The sequence below is a fragment of the Rhipicephalus sanguineus genome, chromosome 1, assembly GCF_013339695.2.
Source record: "Rhipicephalus sanguineus isolate Rsan-2018 chromosome 1, BIME_Rsan_1.4, whole genome shotgun sequence".
NCBI lineage: Eukaryota > Metazoa > Arthropoda > Arachnida > Ixodida > Ixodidae > Rhipicephalus > Rhipicephalus sanguineus.
The window spans coordinates 119,383,481-119,391,819 of record NC_051176.1 but is presented as its reverse complement, the minus strand read 5'-3'; the positions used below and the strand labels follow the sequence as shown (position 1 = coordinate 119,391,819).

The 8,339-nt window shown below is 44.2% G+C and overlaps 1 long non-coding RNA gene across 1 annotated transcript; it reads left to right on the top strand.

Moving 5' to 3' along the window:
- Positions 1-2,621: 2,621 nt before the first annotated feature.
- LOC125757003 (uncharacterized) lies at positions 2,622-8,201 on the top strand. The gene is made up of 5 exons (XR_007414990.1): positions 2,622-2,700; positions 5,420-5,757; positions 5,991-6,051; positions 6,116-6,281; positions 8,079-8,201. It is a non-coding gene; the product is annotated as an uncharacterized LOC125757003 (long non-coding RNA).
- The last annotated feature ends 138 nt before the right edge of the window (positions 8,202-8,339 follow it).

Genomic DNA, 8,339 nt, shown 5'->3' with positions numbered 1-8,339 from the left:
TTATTGTAGAGCAGCCTGTTTCTGAACATTTTTTGTGACGCTACACACACATATTCATGCTTCGCCCACTGTGCTATACTAGACATAAACCAGATCTTTAAAGACTTGAATGACCCGTTTGCGCGGTGACTTGGCGCGAATGACTAAGAGATATTTATGTCCGTTTGCTTGTGAATGATATTACCAGGCGCACCTGAAATATTACATTTTAAAAATCGGCTGCTTAATGTCGCTTCTGCACTCTTCATTATTGAGCTTGTCTAAATGCACTCGATGGTTTCAGCGGGCTTTTAGCTCTATCAGCTTTAGCGCTCACCTTGGCACTCGAAGCCAACGGAGCCGCGTACAAGGCGAACGAGAAGAATGGCGCAAAGGTTTGCAAGGAAGAACCGGACATGATTGTCGAAAGAAACGTAGCTCTGATGTCTGTCTACTCCAGGGAGCTGTGAACAGCGATCCACACGCGAAGTCGACTCAAAGTCGACTCAAAGTTGACAGTCGGCTCGCGTATACGCTCCTGCTTTTGGAAACGGTATACCATCGGGCGCTTACATATGTTGACGCTCACCAAATACGACTATTCGACGAGAGCGAGATTCCACGTTCGTACTGCACGGCGAGCGGGGTCAAATATCAAATACTGCGGTTCTTTGTCGTTTTTTTTTAACACGAAAGTGTTTTATGCCGGGTCCACCAAGACTTCAGTGACGTATTTCCGTCACAGAAATGACGTCGAAAAAATTTACGCGATCAGATGACAAAGAAAAAAAGTTCCGTCAACGGGCATCGAACCCACGACCGCTTGGTCAGCAACAACGGATGCCGGGCACGCTATCCACTGCGCCACGGTCTTTTTTTTTTTTTTTTCATGGTATTTATTCAACATAGGATATCACTTGAAAGCAATTGAATACAGACAAAGAACTAATATGTTGATTATGCTCTTATCGCAACACAATGACGAACAGAAGGCACTACAGAATTCGCAATCACCTCTATAGCGGATACATCACATAACTGATTTTTCAATTGTGTGCTAGAACAGCGGTAAGGATAAGCACCTCACCAATGCCGTATACCATTCTGGTTGATATTCCATTTGCTCGTAGACATCTCTTAGCTGAGTGACCAACCTAATGAAGTGGGCTGTTGAGGAAACTATCGGCTCTGCGTTTCTCTGCAACATGCGCGTCTTCCACAGGCTATGCATTCCAATGAGGAGAAACATGTCGAATGGTACGTCATTACAACTGCAGAGATGCAATCTTATTTTGGGATGTGCTCCAACGAACTCTTCAAAAAGACTTTGTGCTAAATTCCCATTCCGTGCGATATCTCTTGCCAGCGAGTTGTAATGGCACTGCGCCACGGTCACAGGCTCTAGAGGCTATACAAACGCGCCTTTTATATCTACCACTCTCCCTGTCAGCGGGGTGGTGTTGCCCTCTGGGAGCGGTACAGTAAAGTAATTCGTCGTTATTGTGGCCTCCGCGATTTGCACTCAACGCGTTACACGTCCGTCCCATTTGGTGCGTTTTCAACAGAAGTTCAATTTTGTCAATGTCTTAACACACCGTGAGGTGGCGATATTAGCACAAGCGCCGCAAAAGTGTTGGCCTCGCTCACAGCATCACGCTAATCCAAACCAAAAATAGCTCTGCGACGCGCGCCTGCCTCACCTGGCTGTAACACCGCGTTCCCCGCTCACGCGCTCGCCACGAGAAAAATCTCGGCCGGGCTACCGGGGCGGCACGACGCGCTTTGCGTTTCCCTCTAGTCCAGCCGTGGTGTTCAATCACATTTTAACATGCCGCGGGATGGCGGCCAAGTTCTGCGTCCAATATGCAACGCTCTTCTGGCTATCACAACTCGTTCTCTGATTACGCTTTCACCGTTAACTACTACAGCTACCATAGGGGTTTGATTAATCATTTAACATGAACGCTAGTCGTCGGGATGGAGATGTGCCACCAATCATCAAAGTGGGTGCATCCACGTTAAACGGTGCTATAGCTGCCAGACAGCAATATACATCGTACAAACTCTCTTATATCATTGTACAGTAAACATTCAGTTACTTCTGTAAGGGCACGCTTTACTTTCGTGTTATTCCGATTCCTATGACGGAGGGATCAACCATCTTTTTCTTGCCTTTTTACAAACATTGCTGTATGTGCTGTACGAGCAATGCAAGTATATTTTTGATTATTTGGAAGCAAATGCGCATGAGTGACTTCGGTGAACAAGAAAGGAAATGGCGGCAATGAATGCAAAGCTATACACTGTAAAAAATAGTTGTAAATTTACAGATAAAATACATGAAATTTCTGTACCGCGAGACAAACTTTCTGTAAATGTGCCATGAAGGAAATCTGTTAAAACGAGAAACCGAAATTTTCTGTTATTCGTGACCTTCAGCAAAACAAACGACTCAAAATTGAACCTCCACAGTTTTAAATACCTGAAAGATTACAAATGTCCATGAAATAACATTTCATGTTTTTCTGGTTTCTCGTACAATGCTATTTTGATTGATTAATATTCAGAGCCTTTTCTGCGGTTCTACGTTCATTCCTCGCCGGCCCCTACATTTACAAGATGGCTACCGCTCACGTCGAAGCGCGGCTACGCACGCATGCAGTGTAAAGCGCGGCTACGGCACCCTCCTGCTCCTGCTTTTTGTGCGTCTGTCATTGAAAGGTGGGTGGTTCGCTTCTAACTAGAGTTCCTTACAGCAAGGTCTCGTTGTTATGCCTGCCCGCTTGCGAAATTCGCTCTCGCGTAGTTTCTAATTCAGCTTTGCGCCTGCAGCGCGCGCGACCACAACGTTGTGCGAGAGCCGGAATTCCTGCCATGCTTTGGTAGAAATACTGATGAGGCTTTGTAAGTGGTGCTTGAGGGAACGCCTGCTGTTGTACCGCATTTATTTCTTTGCTGGTAGCGGCAACGTACGTCAAAGTATGCGAATTTGTACTTGGACGGTTGCAGAGCGCTTACTACAGCGTTCGCCGCGCAATTCATGTGCGTTCTCTGCGGGCTGTCATTAGCGAGGTTTCGCTGTGCGGAATAATGATAGGTATTTGTTCACCTTACCCGCTTTGTTTCTTTATTACATAAAACCTGTGTATTCTGTGTTTCTGCACGTACCTTTTTCTTGTAGCTTGACCCGACTTTCTCTAAAAACTAATGAAGTGCGTATAACTCAGCTCAGCTAACCGAGCGACGTTATATAATTCTTTTTTTTTTAAATTAAAGTGCGAACGTTGCTTTTTTGTGTGTTTATCTACGTGTAATAGGTAGCTTTCTCCTGCATAGTGAACATGGTCCTGAGCAATGACGTTGTGGCTTGGTGTACGGCGTTTTGTGTTTTGTAGTGGTCATTGCATCGTAAGGTCTGCTTGGTTGCATAATGCTATGTATTTTGAACATTGTTGGCGGGAACGGGCAAACGCATAGCTTCTGGGCGTAGTATCATTGGATGACCTTCCTTACGAAGCATTAAGTTCCTGGCGGGAGATAGATAACCTAGGTAAACCTAGTTTGCCGAATAGACGTGTGGGGCCCATCCACTCGGTAAACTGATACCTCGAGTGACTAGCCAATGGGACACGGGCTTGACGTGTACACGCGCTTCCTTGCGTCATTGCATTCAGCCTGCGTTGCGGTGGAGCACGTCTTCTCCTCGGTAGGAGAAACTCGGCGCGTTTCGGATTGGCGTGATCCCTGCTGGAGCTCATGTTAGATACGCGTTTGTTATCCGTGGTTTACACGCAACGGCGTGAAGCCGTGAAGACCTCTGGAAAGTGGGCTCAAGTGCGCTCGTAGTACAGGCGGTGAATCGTGGCACATGCCACATGTGATCTCTCAGTGGAGCACCAATGCCGACGCCGCTGTTCTAGCCGTTCGTGAAGGCTTATTGTGGACATCGATCGTGACTACCGTTAAAGGATCCCGGTTTCCGGAGAGGCGGACTTTGTTTTTAGTGGCGTATTGAAGGGCGAATGAATCTTTCGTTGGCTCTCGCCCGTTTTGTTCACCAGTGCTTGGCGGCAGTAGTTATTAGACTTCCTCGTCGAATAAAAGTACCGATACAACTTTTGAATAACGCAACCAAGTTACGAGATGTGTTCGTCGCTGAACGCGAAATTTTTTAGCTCTGTGAGGCGCACGTTCTGTCGCGCGTGAGGTTTAGGGCGTCTGAAAAAAAAAGACGTGCGCACGTTTTGGTCGACAGGTTTAGAAGGACATACGTTGTATACCTCCGCCCTATCGACATGTAGGCTACAAAAAGAGCAGCTTGGCACATAACAGCGGCTCCCGAGCTGCTCAGACGACTGGCATATGACGGATTGGTCGGTGTGTTTAGCCAGCTATGCTACCGCGACAGATGCGCTTTGTTTATTTGACGGCGCTGTTTCCTGCCAAATGACGCCATGCGAAACAAACTGTAATTACGCTACTATTATCACTGAAAGAATAACATCTACTCCTTTAAGCGCATCTGTCCTTGAATGAAGCGAATTGCTCATTAGAAATGTTCTGTGATTTGTAAACATTTACAATATTCTATAGATCTTGAACATATGTATTGTGTTGCTCTTTTGCGGAGAAGCAAATTTCACGCTATTTAGTTTACAGCACGTAATAGTCAGGAATTGGCGTACCAGGGTGAGGGTTCAACCCCCGCCCCCAATTAATTGTTAGCTTTTGCATGTGTAAATATGCACGCACGAATATACATAAAGAGCGGTTGAATCCCTCTCCCGAAAAGAATTTCTGGCTACGGCCCTGCAGGCAGGTGCAACTCGTCTTCTGGCCCAATGGCTTAGCCCAACTCGAACGAGTTTTGAAGTAAAAATAAAAACCAATTGACACTCTGCTTTTCATAAAACGAAGGACATTTTGCTCCATCTCAGGTGGCAAGTTTTCCCAGATTGATACAGATCATTGGACAAATTTCCCCACCACGTGCCCTTTATAAATGGATTCCTGGTAACGAAAAGTGTAACGGAAATCGCAACTTCGTGGCTCCCTAGCCCAAATAATGAAGTAGTCGACGCGAACCAACCGTCATTGCGAACGTCATTGCGCATGCATTGTTGATTCCTTGCGTAAACACTTTATGCAATGCAGGTTCACTGAGCGCGCCCACGTGCTCAGGTGTTATTCGTCTGCATGCTTAGCCTCACGTCCATGCAAATGCGGATGCCTTTAAAGGCTTTTTGAAAGCATTAGGAATATGTTTCAATAGTTATAGCATTTAATGTTAAAGATTAATTCTCTCTGAATTGGCAAAAAATGTTTGTTACAGTCAGGCATTAGCCTCCTGTCCTTTCTTTTTATAGCTTTACAGAAGTGCTTACCGTTATAACAGACTTTTCTATTTCTTTCGGTAATTACAGTTTTTTATTTATTTCAGCGATGCATGTCTGCAGTCTCTGTGGTACCACCAAGACGACTGTGCCACGTTTCATGAAGTGTGCCGCACTGCACAAAAACATGAATGCATTCTGCATGAAGTGCCCATTGGAACAGTACAGAAAAGTGTTCCGAGAATTCCTTCTCTGAGCTAGTGCTACGAGATACCGAGGACGAAACTAGGACTGTAAAGAAAACGAAGAGTCCAAAAGGATTTATATCGCTGTGTGTCATGGAAGCCCAAATTACCGGCGCTAAGACACAACATAATGGATCACACTAAGTTGGCACTGATGCTATAGTGCCCTAAGGTGCTGCTGCATCTTCAGCTACCAGAAGGTAAGAAAATTATTTGACAGTGGCCTGCTCCTCAAATTGTTCGCTGCTTTAATTTACCTTCTATTATTGATAGCATTTATTTATTATTTTACATGACATCTACAATGTCTGTAGTTCAATAAAAAATATTGGCTAACTTTTTAATTGTCTTCGTATGCTTGTTTGAACTCCAGGGTACAGGAGTTTAATGGCTACTTAGCGCATAATTAACTTCATAACTTTTATCATTGCAGGCAAGTACAAGTGAAGATAACGTCGAAGACGTGCCGTGCTCCCCTTTCATCATTGGCAAAGGTATTTCTATGGATACTTGCAATATATTGCTGAATATTTCTAAACAGTAAATATTTTGTTCCAGGAGAAAACTTTCTGACTGCCGGGGCATTTACCATCTGTATTGATACCCATGCTGTGATCGAATCCACCACACGGTGCCAGGCATTCAAGTTGATGTTCTTTACACACTTCGCCTTTACTATTGAATACCGCAAGGAGGTCAGCCTAACCCTGGAGTTCACACAAAGGTAAAACTTAATGTGATTTTTCTGACTTTTGGACAAGATTCATGCAACTAACTTAGATCAAGCCACATTAGATAGTACAAAAGTAGACAAGTACTGCGGAATTTCCAATATCTGATACTACACTCCCATTTGGCTAAGTCAGTGAGGGTTCTGATGGAAGGAATGACCAGATAGAAATGTTCAGCTTGAGTGTAAAACTGTCTACGGTGTTCCTTTGTGCCTTCTCGTGTCCGTGTTTCCTTTTCGCGCTACACCAAAAGCTGTTCAAATGAGTACCAACAAGCCCACGTTGCAACCCTCATTGTCTACGGGAATTCTGAGCTGTCATAAAAGATTTTAAATAATGATAGTATATAGAACGGTTGACGTGCGAAGTATTTTTAATCACTGTTTAATGAAGATATCGAAGGGCACCAAGTAACATGAAAATTTTCATTAATTTAAGTAAGAGCTAGCACTTTTTTATGCAGTTCTGCTGCCGGAGCAAGGTGTGTGTCCGGGCTAGTTGGTATACATATTTGTGAGCACAACACAGAAAGAGAAAGAGGCACAATAAACAAAGGACCGACGAGCAATGGCGCGGTCAAGCGAGAATTCCCTGTAAGCAAAATAGACACAGATTGCGTCAGCGACACGTCTATAAGTTTATTTCGCATATATAGCTACACACGACTTTTTCATATCTCTTTTTGTTTGCAATGTAGAACATGTGCACGCATGCGCTTTAGGATGAGTATGTTCTTTCCCTGATTGTCTGGGGCAATGCCATAAAATCCGTGGTGAAAATTGTGCCCATGGTGTACCGTCATCCACTTTGTCCGGGTCTATCGCGCTACAATGGTTTCAGTGTAATTTTTAACAGATCTAAATTGTGAAAGCAATAGTGCCTACCATGCAATCATGCGTGTGCACTTAGAAAAATAGGATAGCTCGGAGGTGTTTTCTGGTCCCAGCAAGCACATGCATTGTTTAATAACACCTTTGTTTGTTTTTATATAAGCACGGTAGCTTTGTTCTGACTTTGGGCTATGCGCGCACAATGTCACAAAGCTCATACATTCTGGCAGCTGTTGAAGATGAGGACCTTCAGCGGCACTACCGCAAGTTGACATAAAACTCGCTTGTTACATTCCAATGGACAAACGATCAGTTGCCCGGCCAATTTTAGGTGACAAAATGATCAGCACGTGGGCGTGGTGGTGTTGCTCGTGGAGGTACGTAATAAGGGATGGGTTGAGAAAAACGTTTCGGCTTAATACACGGGGTCTTGCGCCGCGCTCTCATTGTGAACGATGAACTTCATGACAGGAATCGTGGCTTTTACTCTTATGCAAAATAGGTACTGGACTTGCACATTCATCAAGAAAAAGAAAACGCATTGATATAATAGTCATTTGTGTATTTTTTCTTCATACTCTCGATAATTTTGCACTCGGTTAATTCAGACGTTTGTTTTTCCGGACCCATGAAATCCGAATTAATGAGCCCTTGCTGTACTTGGGTGAGTGTTTAAAAGCACATGAACCTTGCTCTGTGAGGAGCATTATTCCTTTCAAGTCCTTACATTTCAATGAATGACATTGTATGAACCATACGGTCTTTTAGAAATGAATCTCCATCTGGATCATGAGTTTTTTTTCTTTTAACTGATTCCACACAGCACACCCTAAAGAGGCAATGCGAGGGTTTCTTGAGCGCTCTAACAACACAATCAATGTTGTTCTCAGTGTGGCCAATTATGTTCAGCATAATCATGCAACAGCCTGGTGCACATAAAAATATCATTATTCGTTTTAGGGCAGCCGCCGCACTCAACCCTGACAGAGGGAGCAAGGTCGAGAAGTCAAGGAAGCAGCGCTGCCTCACACCACAAATGACCAACTTAAAGCTCTGCGAGACTATGAATGCTAAGTGTTTCAACGAAAAATTGCAGTGTCATTATGAATATACCGTATTTACTTGAATCTAAGCCGATTTTTTTTTTCGAAAAAATATGTGCGAAAGGGGGGGGGGGTGGGGGGGGTGTCGGCTTAGATTCGAGTACAATGATTAAGCTTT